The 18,822-nt window shown below is 44.8% G+C and overlaps 1 protein-coding gene and 1 pseudogene across 10 annotated transcripts in view; one reads left to right on the top strand and one right to left on the bottom strand.

Annotated features, from left to right (window-relative positions):
- The window catches only part of ZDBF2 (zinc finger DBF-type containing 2), a 106,780-nt gene that overhangs the window by 29,777 nt on the left and 58,181 nt on the right, over positions 1-18,822 (bottom strand). For 2 of the 9 annotated variants that reach the window (XM_084778288.1, XM_084778282.1), the window contains exons 1-2: positions 3,095-3,322; positions 1,407-1,489 (exon numbers count right to left, since the gene is read on the bottom strand). The exons of 4 other annotated variants lie outside the window; for them this stretch is intronic. The gene's annotated coding sequence lies outside the window, so the exon portion shown is untranslated. Of the gene's footprint in view, positions 1-1,406; positions 1,490-2,935; positions 2,953-3,094; positions 3,323-18,822 lie in introns of those variants that run through there. 3 more of the 9 variants (XM_084778287.1, XM_084778275.1, XM_084778283.1) reach the window with 2 other exon arrangements.
- Positions 13,255-17,183, top strand: LOC311596283 (HCLS1-associated protein X-1-like; annotated as a pseudogene). The gene is made up of 2 exons: positions 13,255-13,295; positions 16,397-17,183. The product of its transcript is annotated as an HCLS1-associated protein X-1-like (transcript).

The raw sequence follows: 18,822 nt of genomic DNA, 5'->3' as shown, positions 1-18,822 counted from the left end.
AGGGTAGGAATTTTTTTTTACAAGAGATATACTAGTGCTTTAAAGAAATTTTGTAAAAGGAAAATACACATTATTTTTTCATTTTAAAATGACCATTTTAATACAAAAGATATTTCTCCTGTACAATGGTAAAGACAAGTAAACAATATAAATATAAGCTGCAATCATTTTTTACCATTTGTCACATTTTAGAGAAAAGGAATGACATGCGACATTCCACTCTCTCGCCTCTGCTTGCGTTTAGACACATGGTGAGCGCCTCTCCACACCGTTGCTGTAACTCCAAAGTGCAAGACCAAAAGCCCTCTTATCCAACCGGATAACAACCAGTAGTCAGTGAGCCAATAATTGTTAGAACACATACATAGAAATCTTAACATTTTAACTTAAAATGTGTAGTGTGTGTGTGTGTGTGTGTGCGCGTGCGCGTGCGTTTAAAATCAGGTCAGGCTTTTTTGCTTGGATGTTTGGAGATTTCTAGTCTTTTTGTGTGTGTGAAAAATTAACCTGTATTTCAAGCCATGTTTTTTCACAGACCATATGATTCACTCTCAGTAAGTCTCTCTTTTACTGCTGTAAAACAGGACAAGTGCCTAAACACATTTTCAAACCCAAGAGCAGAATTATGATTGTTTTCCATTTTTCCCAATGTCTTATAGATGTCACACCAGTTATAGTTTTTGGGGTGAAAAAAGCCTTTTTTTAGTCCAAAGCAGTCGATTTATTTTCCACGAAAATTCTAATACTATTTTTTAATGACAATGTTCACACTCTCCATTCTACTGGGTTTTGTAACATCTAAAATTGTTATGAACCATCTAGGACAGTGTATAGAGATATCTTAATTGCTTGGAATGCTGCTGCTGCTTTTTTTTTTTAATATCTTACACATCTGAGACGTGTACTGGGCAAAAAGATAAACCAATAATATTGCTGAAATGGTTTGGAATTATACTGTCTTTCAACTGACTGTGTCATTGTAATGAGAGCTAGCAAAATTCAGAAGCCTCCTAGGAAATATTTCTCAACTGCCTGACAAAAGAGATCAACTTAATAAAAAATAAATAAATAAGAAAAGACAGTAGAAGGATATTGTTTTAAAATAAAGTGCTCTGAGCTGGTTATGGCAGCTCATACCTATAATCCCTGCATTTGGGAGACTGACACAGGAGAATCATGAATTCAAGGGCCGCCTGGGTTACATACGGAAACCTGGTCTCAAAAGTGAAATGTAAAAAGTTAAACTTCAAACAAACAAACCCCACAATCTAAATTACCTGCCTACCAGTAGGAAATATGAGAAGCAATCATAATCGTAACAATGGCCAAGCCATATTTTCTTTTAAAAAAAGATAATTTTAATTCAGTGTCAGTTCCTTCATATAACACTATCAACTAATTTTCACCTTTGCTTTTTTTTCCTTTTGGATTATCCATGCTATGCTGGCTTCCCGATGGCGACAAGCATCCTGGACACTTCCATTGGGTCCTAATAAAATAATAATAGCTAACCGTGAGCACTTAATCTGAGCCGGGCATGCTGTCAACAGCTTCATATGCATCATCTTATCAAAAGATAGGAGGCAAGCCAAGGTTTAGAAAGAGGACGGAGATTGTTCCAGGTCTCACGCCAAAAACCAGGGTGGCTGCTGAATCTGAGCACACGGTGCTTCAGCTCCTTGACGTCTAATAAAACTTTTTATTTTAAGGAAGAATTTAGAATAATTTTTTAGAAATTATTTTACTATTAGATGAAAGCAAATAATTAGCAACCAAATTTGGTGTAATATACAATGTCACTACTCCAAAAACGAAAAAAGGATAAAATTAACACCCAGTTTAATTCTATCATTTATCCCATTCTGAGGGTTGAAAGTACTTTAGTGACTTTAAGTTTAGCATGAGACCATAGGAAGCAACACAATTTTTATATTACAATCCAGTGCTCGTGCGCGCACTTGTGTGCGCGCACAAGCACATACACACATGCACACACACACACACACACACGCAGTTTTTTTTTTAAAGGTTTCATGAAACAGTAACCTAGTAATATATATTCTGGTATTTTCTACGGCATTTTAATTCATTTTTCTTTAACGTTTGTCATGACTAACTAAATCAATTTCACAATTGACTAACGGGTAGAAAATTGCAGTATGAAAAACAGTGCCCCAAATTATTAGGAAGAGTAAACAATATTTTACAGAAACTGGTTGCTACCCTGATTTCAGCTTTCTTCCAGCCAATAGGCTGGCTACTGCAGTGATACGTAATCAAATTTTCAACGAGTTTCTTGCTAGCCTTTTACGCTTTGCTTTCAGAGTATCCAGAAAAAGTCCTCGATGTATTAAGTGGAAAGAACAGGAAATAAACACCCCTACTTATGTAAAACACGCATATAAAACAAATACTTGGATTTGTACATTCTCAAAAAGAAGGGACCGATAATCTGAAATTGTTAATGGACTCTCTCCAGTGGATGAGATTTGCTACGGGCTTTCTTCATGCCCCTCGCCGCCCCTCGGAGCATACAACTGCAGCAAAAACAAATACACATTAAAAATACTATCATTTGGGGACGAAACTCGTTTTAGTGCCTTGCGACCCGGCATTTTTTGCTTTTCTTTCACGAGCTACCCAGAACTGTCGTCAGAAAAACCTTAGGACCTGGAAAGGGCCTTCTTGCGAGCTAGTAAAGAGGATGGCGTCTTTGACCAGCTCTACACAACTGTTGCACGACGGCAGCAGAGCGATCGTTAACACGCACACACGCACACGCCCCAGCATCGACGGTCTCCAGCAAAACTCCGCGGCGGGGAAGGCTGGGGACCGAGCGCGCGGGTAGCGCGGGGAAGGGGGTGTGTGGACTGGACAGGTGGCGCCGAATACCTCGCGGCCCGCCCGCAGCCCGCCGCCCGCCCCGGGAGCCCACCTCCTTCCTCCGCCGCGCCCCGCAGCCGCGCACCGCGGGGCCGCCCGAGTCCGTCGCGGCGAGCGCGGGAGCCCGAGCGAGCCGTCCACGCTGCCCCCGAGCAGGAAGCGGGTTTCCCGGGCCGCGCGCCGCCCCAGCCCGCCCCGCCGCGGCACTCACCTCCGTGGAGGCCGCCTTGCACTCCTTCCGGGCCGCTGCGGGCCGCGGCCGGCCTGGGCGCGCTGCCCGCCGCTTGGGTTCCGCCGCGCCGCGAGGACCCCCGGATTGTCCCGAAGTCGTCGCCGGCCACGCCCGCCCGGAGCGGTGCAGCGGAGCTGAGCGGAGCGCGTGTCGCTCGACGCGGGCTCCGAGTCGCGACTGAGCTCCGGCTGGCACGGGCTGGCCAAGGCACCGCAGCCCCACTGCAGCTCTGACGTCAGCGAAGGTGCGAACACAGGGCCCCTTCTGACGCACGGCCCGGCGCCGCCCCCGGCCCCCGCGCCAGCCCCCGCGCCAGCCCCCGCCGCCGCCGCGAGCCCCTTCCTCCCGCTCTTAAAGCGCACACTTCCTACGGGCGCCGCCCCGCGCAGCCCCCACCGGAATGGTGGGGATGGGGGCCGGGACCAGAACCCAGCTTCAGCTTCTGGAGAACTAAGACCCAAATGACCAGATGAAAAATGGCTTGCAAAGCAACACGTGAATGCAGGCAAGGAAAACGGCATTCAAGGGGTTAACCGAGCGCTGGGTTGCCCAGAGTCTGCAGTGAAGTGCCTCAACCAAAAAGCTGCTTTTCAAAGACTGGTTTACTCAGGGCTAGAAACTGTTTAAGGCTGCTATCTCGTCCTGCCTTTCACTGTTGAAAAGTAACCGTAAAATGAATCCTATGAGCCCCCTTTAACAAAGGCGAAGACCCGGGCTCCTTTAAAGAGGCAAGGTATTCAAAGCTTTATATTGCACAAGAAAGGATTGTGAATATTAGCAAATATCTATTTTCCTTCAACTACATTCACTGCCCTGTCTCCTACAAATGCAGTGGTGAGCAAAAACAAGCAATTTAAGTGCCTTAGCGGACACAAAACTAAATCAGACACACTACTGAATATATACTAATAATCTGAGGTGAAGAAAATAATCATTACCTAAAATAAGGAGAGCCTCTGAAAGCTATCTTCCTTTTTTTTCCTCTTTTCTTTTGCAGACAGAGTGTGCACTAAGTAGCGCGGGTTGGCCTCAAACTCTTCAGTCTGCTGCTGTGGCCTCCTGAGTAAAAGTACCGCTCAAGGCTAGGGAGCTGTGCTTTGTGTAAAAATAATCTTGATGGCTTCAGAAGGGGCTGTCGGTTGGTGTTGCCTTTCTGGAGACTCATCTCAGCCACTCAACACACAACACACGCCTAGCAAAACCCTGAGCTGTTCTCCGAGTCTCTAGATTTCTTGTAAAATACCAAAAAATACAAATTTCTTTTTAAAAAATGACTTACACATATCAGCCTTGGAATTACCGAAAAAAACCCAGACGTACCCACGCGGGACACAACTGTATTTCAGATAAAGCATAGTTTTGTTTTGTTTTTTAATTTTCCCACTTCAACATCGTTGAAATCAGAATGCATCTTAGAAATCTTGGGGCCTCTTGATTTTGTTGGCCAGGTGGCAGTATTGCTTCCGCATACAAAAGATGTATGCAGCTGTTCAAAATCATCCTCATTTCAAATGAGTAAAATGCATTGTTTAATGAAACCCACAACCATACAAGGAAGGAAATTATTAGACATCCGCATCGGTCAAGCTTGAAAACGCGCAAGTGTGTGCTAGCTCACACAGCTTGAGCATGCATGCACACACAACACACATGCACACAAACAATAAACTTGAAAAGAGATTTTCTGGGGAAAAACAATGATTTTTTTTCTGAGGAAGAGGATTTTTCTTTAAAAAAAAAAACAGTTTCTCCAACACTTTGAAATGAGGGTCACGAGATGGGCTAAAATCTATTACCTTGATGCTTGTCCCCAGTTACCAAGAATGTTAGTCCTCAGTGCTTTGAGGCACCTGTAGCTGAACAGTGAAATAAAAAGCCCAGCCCTGCAATCCCTAGCACCCGGCAGGCAAGAGGATCGAATATTTGAGGCCAGCCTAGGAGGCTACATAGCGGACCTGACTTAAAAAACAATATACATGCTGCGCAAGGTGGCCTGTAATCTCAGCACTTGGGGAGACAGAGATAGGCGATCGCTGTGAGTTTGAGGCCAGCCTGGTCTTCAAAATGAGTCCAGGACAGCCAAAGCGACACAGAGAAACCCTGTCTCGAAAAAGAAAAACAACAAAAATACACACACAGCTATAAACCTAATCCAGTACAAAAACTGAATGAAAAAAAAAAACCACCTTTGAATATGTCATTTTTATTACTAGTGGCCAAGCAGATAATTTATAATCCCTTTTAAACTTTAATCGGAAACACTGAAGAGAGAGAACGTCGCTTAAGTGTCACTGCCATCTGCTTAGATGCAGAAGGTGCCAGCAACCATCCAAAGACTGCATGCAGAGAACCAAGACCCCGTGTTTAGACGTAGCTGGTGGGCAGCTGTTTCTCCCCAGGGCAGGGGAGGGGGGACTGCCGCTCTGATGCCCGCAATGTGATCACTGCCCCTTGGCTGGTCAGCCTTGCAGGCACACAGAGGAAGGGGAGGCAGGCTATCCTGGTGAGACCTGATAGGCTGCGCCCAGATAGTGGAGTAGAAGTCCCCTAGCCCCCCAATCCGCCCCCCTCACCCTCTTCACAGGTCTAGGGGAGGGGAAAAGGGCAGAAGAGGGAGGGAGGGTAGGAACAGGAAGAGAGAGGGAATAACAATCGGGATGTAATGTGTGAATAAATTATATATATGTATATATAACTTTCGTTAAATGCCAGCAAGCCAGGCACAGCCCACACCTGTAATTGCAGCACTCTGGGAGGCAGAGGCAGGTAGATCTCTGTACCAGGGAGGCTACAAATTGAGTCCAGGACAAGCAAGGCTACACAGAGAAACCCTGGCTCATAAAAACAAAAAAAAACAAAACAAAAAAAAAGTACAGCATCAAAATTCAAGGGAGAGGTAAAGTGAGCTGATTGAGTAAACCAGCAGTTTAAAATGTTTTAAATTTATTATCACTATCTTATATGAAGGATCAGTACGCGCGTGTGTAGGTGGGCCAGGCACAGAGCTCCTGCATCAGGGAGCCCAAGTAGAGATCACAGCCACATCTCTTCCTCCATCGCGGCCTCTAGGGCTTGAACTCAGGTTGTCAGGTTTACGCGGCAAGCTGAGTCATCTCGCCTGCCTAATCAGCCGCATTTTTGAGTCACAGAAGGATGTACTGTGTGGAAAAAAATCACAGCAATCTCAACAACTGACTCAAAACGTGATTCACAAAAATAAGGTCTGAGTTTGAGAAAGATTTTTTGGAGCATCCTAACCAATTTTACTTCTCTTTCTTCTTATATACACTGATGTATATATGATGTAGAAAGCCTGAAGGGGTGTTTTACGGGTAGGAAAACACACACTATCCCTGTGTTATGAGGTGCACAGACATTTTCTTCCAATATGATACTAACCCGCAGTATTGGAGGAGGTGTCATTCGGCATGAGACTTGCAACCAATTCAGATGAAATTTCTGTCTACTGGCCATGAATGTTGGGAGAGTTCATTATCAATAAGACTAAGATCGAAAGGTGGTGATTTACCATACCCTTTTCAATCCATTACAGAGTTCATACACAGTAAGCACTCATCTAAAATAGCTTGGTCAACAGGTCTGCTTGCAGCTCAGCTCCTCCCCCAGTATACCCGGACTTGGGAGAACAGGATCTAAGTACGTAATCTCTCAATTTTTCTTCTTTTCTTCATAGAATGCTCATCTATGTCCAGAAACCATTTCCACGGTGCCTACTTTGATTGTCATTTAAGCCAACATTACACTAATGTCTTATGGAGAAAGCTGTCCAGGAAATCTGGAGTTCACTGCTGAATCTTAAACCATTTAGAAAGGAAGGTACGGTGATGCATACCTGTAATCCCAGTACTCCGAGGAGGCAGAGGCAGGACAGCCAAGGCTACAAAGACAAACTCTGTCTCTAAAAGCCAAAAACTAAAAATTAAACAATTTAGACATCATCATTGGCTTGGAGGTTTTGCTATCCCCCCCCACACAAACCTATTATTGTGTACTTTATCATGCCTGTTCATAGTCCCGTGAGGTCATTATGAAGCTTTTACACAATAGCGTGGCATTTTACCACTCTAAAGAATATACAGTGGGGATCAGGTATAGTGACACATCCTGTAATCCCAACACACAAGAGGATGAAGAGATAAAGACACTTGCTACCAAGTCTGATAACCTGAGTCCCATCTCTAGGACCCACACACATGATGAGCGGAGAGAATTAACTACTGCAAGTTGTCCTCGGATCTTCAACACAATGTTTTCAGAGCAGTTGAGATGCCAAGCGTGGTAAGGCATGCTTTTAAATCTCAGCGCAGAAGGGGTAGAGGCCCGCCTGCTCTACACAGCAGGTACAATTCCAACAAAAGGGACATGGTGAATACTCTATGTCAAAAAGGAAATTTAAAAACAGGCCCGAGGATCACCTGTTTGAGGCTACCCTTAGCTATGTAGCAGAAAACAAAACAAAACAAAACAAAACAGTAAAGAGCGCGTTGGAGTGGGGAGAGCTTGCCCAACATGAGTGCAAAGATCCTGGCTTTGACCATGGCATTGCAAAAAGTGTGTGTCATCTTTAAGGGTTAACAATTCACATTTTGCATCCAAATCATAATTTGAAAACTGAGATTGGTCACAAAACATCTGAAGTATTTCCCCCCTGTTGTCTCCTCTCTGAGACACCATCCGAGTGATAGAGAAGCTGTGTACTGCAGCTGGAAGCCCGTTACACAAACCAACCCATCGTCGCTGGCCAAAATGCCGAGAATAAGGAAATAAGTGATGGTGGACTTATTCCCCTAAATGAGACACCTATATCTATCACCCGCTCTAAGGCTGGGGGGGGGGGTGACATTTGGAGGAGGATGGGTGCAGAAAGAATGTGAGTCACAGGATGGAGCTATGCAGGAAAAAATAATGTCTTCTGTACTCGGCATAGCTGTTGCAATCACTAATTCAAATCCACACAAAACCTGCACAAGTCGGGCCTGTCTACATTTAATCCTGGCTGGGAGCAGGGTCCGAAGAAAAGCCAGACCCTTCCCTGAGGCATTGTCTTCGGCTAAAGGTTGGTGGGGGAGGAGGGTGTCATTTTCTTCCTCACCTGTAAATTGCCTCCTGCCCTTGCTCCAGCAAGAAATTCTAATTAAACTCAGTGGGTCACACAGAGAATAAGACATGAAAATAGGAGGTGGGGACCTAGTTGAGAAAGGTTTCAGCTGGAGAGAAGGGGCTGGGACTGAAGACAACGAAAAGTCTTCATATAAATGTAGGAAACTGTTGATTTTTTTTTTGAAAATTTAAAGATAAAGCCCTTGTGTCAAACAAAAAAGTTGATGAAGGGCATCAACTTAAGGTGGTTGGAGGACTTTGCTGCAGAGCTGTATGATAGGGAAGTGATGGACTGGAAAGATACAGGAACCAGAGTGGGAGGGGCCTGTAAAAGAGTCAAACCCATATCGTATAAACAAAGGTAATTAGTGAATCATCAAATAGTAGTATAAACCTATTTTTACCTAAGCACAAAGGTGAACCTCCAGGAGGAAAAACTAACTCTTAGAATGATAATTTCTGAATGTCAGATTTGGGCAAAAGCAGAACAGACCAAGGTGACAAAATACACAAATTTTTATTTTGAGAGACGGCGGCTCATATAGATCAAACTGACCTGAAAATGTTCAAAGTTGCTATAGAGCACAGAAGACTTGTACAGGACTGACTGACTCCATGGGGCTGGCGCTCAAACCCCAGGGCGCTTATAACTTATCAGCTCCAGGAAAAGCCTGGCTTTCAGGCTTCCCCACTATTTTAAATTGCCCTCGCTGATTTGCCTGAGACACTACAAAAGTATTCCTTCTCCCCTGATTTTGGAGAGTTCACATCAACCAAAACCTAGCATGTGCACAGCCTTTTCCCTGTCTCTGTTTTTAAACTGCGGTGGTAACAGCGGTGATATCATGCGGGGTGCATGCGAGGTGCATGCGGGCTGTAGACGTGCTGCAGCGCTCACTGCTCTGGGAGCAGGCTTGTGCAATAAACTGCTTCACTCGCAGAGCCACCTCGCGGGTCCCCTTATCTGTCTTCAAATGTGTGGTTTCTTCAGAGCCAGTGAAGACTCGAGATGCTGAATCTCAGGTGCTTTGGTCCTGGGGTTGTTTTTCTGTGTTTTGCCATGTATTGTTTTGTTTTGACTTGGCAAAGGTTTATCTTTTTCTGTTTCCTGTCTTTTAAAGTAGTCACAGATTTGCTTACAATAAAGCTGATTTCAAGAACACATAAAAATTAAACACAACAGTGAGATTAAGTCTGGCAATCAAGGCCAGGAAGTGGTGGCTCACACCTTTAATCTCAGCACTCTGGGAGGCAGAGGCAGATGAAGTGAGTCCAGGACAGGCAAGGCTACACAGAGAAGCCCTGTCTCCAAAAACAATGACAAAAACAAAACAAAAGTCTGGCAATCAAGAATGATGGCCTAGGATGATGACCTGACAGTGAGATCAGACTGTACAGCGGGGTCTGTGGCTATATCTTGGTACTCATTAAAAACAGTCCACCTAGAGTTAAGCCATACACACAAACAGCAACCATTTAAATTAAATACATTTTATTTTCTACAATGTAATGCAATTATAAGGCCATAATATTCCCTTTGGACAAATCCCCTGAAAGAACTGATTTAATATAAGTGTTACTCATGCTTTTCAAATGTATTGCTTTAACCTAATTAAGGTTACAGATAACTTTTAAATACTACATTTGACATGACTTGTGTGTTTGCAGTGCTTGTATTTATATCTAATATCCAAAGAAAATGTATTGCCAAACGCTCCGTTGCCATCCATCTGACACGTTTACTGATTGATCCCATAGATATAATTATAGGTCATGATTTTAGTGTCTGTTCTTTCTTCTTACTAAATTAGGAATGCTGTATTTACAGAACTAGTAAACACAAGTGGAGCAGGCACCCGAGGAGCACAATGGCTCTTCAGTTTGCTGTCAGAGCTCAGGTAGGAATCTTTGCTGTGGGAGCAAGTTAGATGCAATTCTTCATCAAAGGAACTGTGCTCATGGAGGCTGTCATATGCCTTCCGCTATGAATCCCCCAATCCAAGGGCCAAAGGAGAGGAAACCGACAGGGATGGAAGGTTTCTACTTTCAGAAACGCTGCAGAAAAAAAAATGCCCCCTTTCTCCCCAACATGTCTCACATGCTGAAAGCAGCAGTGTGCACTGGTTGTTTAAAAATGAACTCCCGGGGGCCCGTGAGATTGGTAAAATCAAAATCGACAGCTGCAAAAGCGCAACAACCTGAGTTTGGTCCTCAGAACCCACGGCAGGTAGCCCGGCACGCACAATAATAAATCATATAAATTAATAAAATGGAATTTTAAAAAAAGGAACTCCAGGGAGCGGGTGGTAATATTTTCTGGCCTACTTGAACAATTCTAAAAGCAATATGAGGTTTTTTTTTTTCTTTGAGATGCTTTGACCGTCTTTCTTTCTCTCAGACCGAGAGCTTTGCTTCCTTTCCTGTAGTGCACATCTACCTCAGAAGCAGTTAGTATCTTGCATCTGAGCGAGGTAGGTGGAATGGCGCACTAAGCACACTTGGACTACTCCATCCAGGCTCATGCTGGGAGCCCAGCTGTATCCCGCCCCCCCCCCCCACATCACCATTACACAATGAACTGGGTGGCTGGAAAGCTGATAGAGTTTCCATGCTAACACACTGCAAGCTACACCGACGCCAGTAGATTCTGCAGCGGAGGCTGCTCTCTATACCAGCTCAGGCCAGAGCTTCCTGAAGGTACACTAACGCGGCTCTACCTCAGTGGCATCCCAGATCTCTCACCTTTAGGGTCTTTCTGAGGACGTACTGAAGGGCATTCTCTTGTTCAGAGGCTGAGACGTTTACAGATTGTATGATCTCAATAGGCTACGGGGTAATAAGACGCTACAATAGGGATTTGCAAATTATCTTTCCTCTATCATTTTCCCTCCCTCCCTTTCTTTCTTTTCTAACTACCAAGAACATCCGTGGAGGCAGGGGCACAGGCGGGGGGTGGGGGTGGGGGGATGGATCTCTATGAGTTCGAGGCCAGCCAGAACTACATAGTGAGACCCTGTCTCAAACAAAACAAAACAAATTCAGATTAGTATTCAAAAACGCAACCTTAAATAGATTGCGCCTTCTACAGTTCTGCTGTGTCTCGAAGAGGAATTGCCTTTAGGTAGCAGCTTTTCCTTGTTTGCTATTCCCGTGGAAACCTTGTTTGCTATTCCTGCCACTGACTCTAAATCCACAACTCAGAGCGGCAGCCGCAATGTTTGTGGCCAAACACTACTCAAAGAGTACGAAGCTTGCTGTCACGCTCTGCCGTGACGCCTTCGTCTCTGGCAGCAGGCGGCCGGCAGAAGCTACTGGAAGTGACTGATTACCTCTCAGGCACTGCGAAAGAGAGCTAATTGTTCCGTGTAGATATATACTGGTAAAAGGAAAACTTCGAGGCTAATTTCATCTTCCTAGACCGTATTCCTAAATCAGTAGCATTCAAATCTCATGATACACAAAGAGCATTAGAAAATCCTCATAGCGTCAGAACACTAAAAGGGATGTACTATTGATTTTCTTTAGTTCAGTGAGGAGGCGATTGAGCTCCAGCCTGGAAAATGCTGCACTTGAGCTTTCCCGCAGTTCCTATTTTCCATTTTATTTTATTTTCACTATATTTATTTGTGTGTATATGTGTGTGGAGATGCACTAGCCACAGCATGAGTGTGCCATGGAGTGTGTGTGCAATGATGTAAATGTGGCAGTGTGTACCATGGTGTGTGTGTGCTACAATGTGTTTGTGTCCCAGCATGTGTTACTTGCCACAAAGGGAGTGTGCCATGGCCTGAGTGTGGAGATCAGATGACCACTTGTAGGAGCTGCTTCTCTCCTTTCACTATGTCCTGAGGAGTGACCTTCAGACTCCAAGCACTTTTATGCACTGAGCCCTGGATCCTATGTTCCTGATGCAGCTGGAGCCACCAGTCTGAGTAACTGCTTTTCTGGGGTTAACAAATTCTACAAATTAAACTTCACAGCTCCCAATTAGAGTTTTTTTTAATATCTCCCCTGCCCTAAGGACTACAAAAACCCAGGTAAAACAGCTGAGGGTTCATCCTACAGTCCAAGGCTACGAAGGCTGTTCAAATTCGCCAGTCTTTTGATTTGTACGCCTGTTTACCTGGCATGCCTACTAGTCCTAAGGAAGTCTCCACGGTTTACCTCCTTCTGCTATTGTAGCTTGCTTAGGCATTTCCACTCCTGTCTCTGAGAGGCTAGTGCCTCCTCTGTCTGGGGAACTATGAAGAGGAGGAGAAGAGAGGAGAGGAGAGGAGAGGAGAGGAGAGGAGAGGAGGAGAAGGAGAAAGAGGAATAAAAATTTCGCTTCCCAGCAATAATTTTCATGACTATTTTCATTGTGTGTGTGCACATGCGCACACATGCTTACATACACAGCACACTGTGTCATGGCGCATGTGTGCCATGGTGTGTGTGTAAATCAGAATACAGCTCCCAGTAGTTGTTTCACTACATGGGTTCCAGGGATGAGACTCATTTGATTGTAGGTGGCTTTTCTTGCAGAGCCATCTTGTCAGCCCACTGTATACATCGTCTTCGTTGTCATCGCCGTTATCATCATTATGATTTTTATTTATTTAGCATGTATATGTGTGTGCGCACATGCACCATGCCCCAACATAGAGGTCGGAGAACAATTTGTGGAACTCAGTTCTCTCCTTCCACCTTGCGGAACAGGGGGTGGAACTCGGATCCCGTCACGTGACAAGAAGTGCCTTTACCCCTGGCGCCACATCTAAAACCCTATTGAGCACTTTCTGAATAAAAGTGTGGGGGACTTAGACACAGCTCAGGTTGCCGTGCCCAGCATGACCATAAAGAGAAAGAAAAGACAGCGTGTTATATTAGAGCAATTAGGGCACCCAGCACTGTGGTCGAAGTAGCTCCACAGCCACCACTACCTAAGGGGACACTGATGACATGGGATGCATGTGTCCCATAGTGTGTCCTAGTTTCACAGCCTCAACTAGGTATCAACTAGGAAGTGCTCCCCGCTCATGCCGCGCGGCAAGTGCTCCCCACTCATGCCGCATGTGCGGCAAGTGCTCCATGCACACAACCACGAGGGAGTGCAGAGCACTTCGATGAGTGAAGCTGGATGCCCCCCCCCCCCCCGTGCACTGCACAGTCCTGGCACAATGTCTCCTAACATTTTGCACAGAAGTCACACAGAAATCTTCAGAAAAGACTGCAAGAGAGGAACATGCGGCAAAGTGCACTGCTGCAGAGGGTATTGGATGAGAACACTAGAGCCAGAAGGCTGCCCCAGAGAAGACAGAGAATGTCACTAGTAGCATGCCTACCACCTCCCCCTTAAAGTGCCTGCTGGAGAAAGCCTTGGGCTTCTTCGGAAATTCCCCATTTGCTCTAGCCAACACACCTGAAGATAGCCCTGGGTGCCTCTTTGTGGGACAGTTACTAGAACAGGCTCAACATGGTAACCATGTAGCTGTTACAAGGTCTTCTCTCGGGAACTGAAGGGCACTGATGGTATCGGTGTGAGGGCTGGAGCCACTGGCTTCCCAACTCTGTGGGAGGCAAGAACACCCTGGCAGATAAACTGCTGCTCACACACAGCAAGCCTACTTGCCCCGTGCTGTCCTTAAGGCTGAGGGATGTTCTCCTCTGCTCTCTTTTCTGAGCTTGAGCCACTTAATCTATAAAATATGTGCGCTCATGTGTGTGTGTGTGTGTGTGTGTGTGTGTGTGTGTGTGTGTAATTTAAGCATGAAAACAAATTACAAACAGCATACTCATATTTGGTTCTAATATAAGACACAGAAGCACCAAGCATTCTAAGATTTAACAAGAATCAAATGAAAAGAAGCATTTTTGCTCAATATCCTTAGAATTAAAACGAATTGTAGCACAGTGCAAAAGAGTCACAATTGCATTACTATGTTTAATAATGCCAGCGTTCCATCTTAATTTGTCAGCCTCATTTTGGCACTAATAAAATGCACTATTTAAATAGCATTTCACTCAGAATCAGATTTTCCGATACATCGGGGAAATTCCCTAGCTTTGTTTCCTCACAGCCTTAAGTTGGTGCAAGTGTTTTTAAAGTACATTTGCCCCTCACTAGCAGAGCAGCAACAACTAGTGGTCTGTCTGAATTCTAAAAGGCTTTAGTGTTTTGTCTGTAGTAGTCTTTAAACTCACTCAGTGGCCTGAAAGACAGTTCGGCATACAAAATTTTACCGGGAAGGAAACTGTCACGGCATTTACGCAGTTTTGATGTACCCATTCAAGGACAATTTTTATTCCTACTATTTATAATGTGTTCTGATAACAAAAAGGCTTTTAAAATGTATTGCCCTTGAACTTGTGTATCTCATGGTCTGGGACCCCTGTTCTGAACACATATTAAGGATAAATTAAGGTAGTTTGGCTGCCTTACCTTGCTTGTAGAGATCCTGCTCTCAATTCCTAGTATTAAAAGCCAGCAAATAAAACGAAAATCCAAATACTGAGTAGATATGGGAGCTGAAATCAATCGCTAAAATCCACATGGCAGGAGGAAAGTACCACAAGTTGTCCTAATGACTTCCACAGAACACTGTGCCACACGCATGCATGATAGGCACACAGCCACACAGGGAGAAAAACCAAATAAGTGACAATTACAGCAACTTGCCAAAGCTCCTCCACACCAAATTGAGTATTTGTACACCCAGTTTTCAAGTGTTTCAAGCAGGTGATGTCTTTACTCTGAGGAACAGAAACAGACCCACTGTGAAAAACATAACCAAGAAATCACACAATTCTCTCCTGGGCGTATCCAATCAGATCTAAGTAACTGAAGTAAGTAATACAACATCAGCACGGGCAGCACCGCTCTGGCTTTAAGTCAATGGGTTTCTAAACAACTCCAGGCTTAGAACAATTGCAACTGTGCCTTCGTTGGGGAGAGAACATCTAATATATATGTAGGAATCAAGTGGTGGAGAATGCCCCTGAGAAAGCCCATAAAGGCTTCATATATGCGTACAAAAAGTCCAGAGCTTCCGAGCTTACAAAATGTGCTAATTTATTTTACATGGAAATCACGTGCGCACATTTAAACAGTCGCTTTGAAAAGTCAAATGTGGATTTGGGAAAAGTTGGTGAAGGCTGTTACAGAAGTGTGCTTCCAGAGGTTTCGTTTGTTTTTGTTTAACTGTTTGGTTTTTAGAATTTTAAAGTGGCTTTCGTTTGTTTGTTTGTTTGTTTGTTTGTAGTGGGTTTTTAAAGAAATTTTAGAAAATTAACAAAGGTGTATAACGTTTTTTAAAAATGACACTAGGCGGGCAGTGGTGGTGCAAGCCTATAATCCCAGCACTTGGGAGGCAGAGGCAGATTGATTGCTGTGAGTTTGAGGCCAGCCTAGTATACAAAGTGAGTCCAGGACAGCCAAGATAGCAGAGAAAGGCTGTCTCAAAAAACTTTTTTTTTCACAAAAAACTTTTTAAAAACTTTTTTAAAAGTGAGACTAGAATCAGAATAAGTAAATAAAAACTTAAAAAATAGTATAGTTGTACTTTACACAGAGTTGATATTTCCCAGCCTCGGCACCATTGCCGTTGCCCCATTTCTTGCGGTTCACCTCTGTCAGTTTTAATGCTCCCCACTCTAGCTCCGTTTCATCTCTGAGGCGGTTTTTGAGATCCTCAAGTGTACTGTTTTTGGTTGGTGGTGGTGGTAGTGGGGTTTTTTTGGGGGGGGGGCAGTTGTTTCGTTTTGTTTTGTTTTTTCCCCAAGGGCACTGTAAAGGAAGCTCTTCCCCGTGCCGTGATACGAGGGCGAAAGAGGGAGAAACCAGTAGCTTTCCCAGCTTATTGTGAAGCATACAGCCTAAGAATTGCAGAGTCGCTGTCAGCATTGCAGGCACAAGGGGCTGTCAGAAAGCTCACTGAACTGCAGTCCAGGCCTTCCCACACCCAGCCAGCCGGGAGCCTAGTTCACTATTCTCCCCTCTGACCCGCCCAACACCCGCTCTGCATTCTCTTTAACATAACAGAGCTTAGCTCTTTCTTCTCCTACCAATAGGTAATAAACAAAGTAGCGCAAGTTGGCTGTCTTGTGGTGCCATAGGCCGAAGTTCAAATTTTCTAGTCTTGCTTTGTTTTTGTTTTTGTTTTTCCCCCTGAGGCTTTTCAGCTTTCCTAGACCTCGGAGAAGTCTTTTTTTTTTTTTTCCTTCCTTTTTTGGAAGTATGACTCGAGATCAGGAGGAGGAGGAGGAAGAAGAGGAAGACGGAGGCACTTAGGTCGAGAGAGCTATAGGTTTCATAGTTTTCATCCTCCAGAGGAATTCGGTTTCCGTTTCAGTCCCGGAGGAGGGATGCGATTCCATGGCAAGTTTGGCTTTGATCATCTAGTGTGAGATTTCAATAGCATCTTCAGTGATGTGGGGGCCTGGACCTTGCCTTCTCACTCTCCTGAACTTCCAGGTGAGGACCGGGCACTCAGGACACAATGCTTAAGTACCCAGATAGTCACCAACCTAGCATCGTTGAGTGGGTCTTGAAGAATCATGCAAGACCTGAATCCCCCAAATCGGATCCAGATTGGGGGTCCCAGGGACCTCTTCATAGGTTAGATAATATATGGCTGGCCTCTGATTCCCCACCCTAGAGACTGAGAGGACAATGATCTTGACTCCCAGGTTTCACAGGAAAGGTCTTAGTCCACTTCCTCAACCCTAGCCCAAATCATATTTCAAAAGCACCTCTGTGGCCGAGATCACTAAGCCAAATGGGACAGCTGAGGAGCACCGCACTGTGGTGGACAGTGACGGCTCCAAAGAGACTATAGTGACCCATCAAGAAGCCCTTGACAGTTCCAGAAGTGATCCAGACTCTCCCTTCCCTTTCCCTCTTTTCCTTTCCCCCTTTTTACCTTTTCAACTTCGGGCAATCCCTTTTCCATCCTGGATTTGCTCCTAAGACGTCAGTTTCGGTCAGTAGCTTTGTTAACTTTCAGAAGCCTTTCCACTCCCTTCCTGTTGCCCACTGCCAATAAGCTTAGCTTTTTCTGTCATCCTAGGGTCTTGAGGGTGTGAAACTATTAATTAAGCCTATGCCAGTCTGTCATTCATCCAAGCTGACCAATAAATCGGGGTCCACCACTTTCAAATTTTTGCATCTGTGTATGTGTTGGTGGGGAACCATATTCGTGCCGTATGGAGGTCAGAGGGAGTCTAGTCCCTCCTTCCACAGGGAATTCTGAGGATCAAACTCAGGTTGTCAAGCGTTGCCGCTAGTGCATTTGTTGCTAAGCCACTGAACTGGCTGGTTTCCTGAACTTTAAACTGCTACTGCACTTCATGTTCTGTCCCCCTTAGCAGCTAGCGCGAAGGGGATGGCTTAGCTTTCCGTGTTCAATCCTCCACCCAGCACTCCCAGTCACTTGGTGCCTCTTGAAGGCCACTTCATGAACTGAAGTTCTCCTTCAGGCCTCTGTTGCTGAGTAGGGTTCCCTCCCTAACCCTGAAATGGTTTTTCCTAGTTCCCCAGGAAGGCTTTATCACTTCTCTCCGTGTGACTCGGTTGCTCCCCTGGGAACGTTGGGTCCGTTCGAAGTCTTTTGGGTCAGATCTTTGCTTCTGTAACGTTACCACTACCATCCTACCACCATCCGTTTTCTTTCTCACGGGCAAAACATTGAATTCCAATGACCCTTCTGGGGCTCCCAAGTCATCCTCCAATACTCCATCTATAGAGGGACAGAGCAGCAAACAAAACCCCCAACACTGGATGGCCTGCTTTTTTTTTTTAATCTGGTATGAGGGAATGGGAAAAGCGACTAAACGCTTCAAATATCATGTTAAACGGTTAAAGCTTTTAAGCTCTAGTTTCAAAAACTATTTTCTTCCCCACCCCACCCTGCCCCATAAGTCCTACAGCAAACTCTATATTTCATCAAACATCCTTCTACACTAAGCGTGGGTGTGGACACACACACACACACACACACACACACACACACACACACACACACACAGCTGCCCGTACCACTACCACTCTACTATAAGCTCTGCCAATGCCACCACTACTACTACAGGACAAACTAAGCCATGCATATCACTGACACTATATTTGAAGCTAACCTACCAAATTTAAAGCTTTGAATTGCTCCAACTTTCACACCACCCCCAAGGATTTCTCCAAAACACTCAGCAGTAAACGAAAATTTAACGAACTATTTAATGGAGTTGCTCCATAGACAAATTTTCTGTGATTCTTCTCTATAGCAAATGTATCAAACTATTGGAGAGACCTTGACATCTTCCATTTGGATTTAAAAAAAAAGCCAAATGCATCGCCATTTTTTGAGAATCTTCGGGGATCAAGAACTCCGCCTGGTTCTATGGAGGATGCTACCCAGCAGAGGAAATAAAACCCACTGTGTGGCATCCTCAGAGCTAGTCAGATGCGACTGACTGTGTATGTAGTCCAAACTATGGACAGAAAAGACAGGCCTACATCCGTCATCTGTCAGCATCAACTCGAGAAAAATAGGAAAGAAAACTGGCTCAGAACTGATACCTCAGACAACCTTGGCTCTGGCCAAAACCACTGTAAA

This window comes from Acomys minous, assembly GCF_964271855.1.
Source record: "Acomys minous genome assembly, chromosome: 4".
Classification (NCBI taxonomy): Eukaryota; Metazoa; Chordata; class Mammalia; order Rodentia; family Muridae; genus Acomys; species Acomys minous.
Note: the sequence above shows the minus strand (reverse complement) of the source record. Positions and strands in the feature narration are given on the sequence as shown.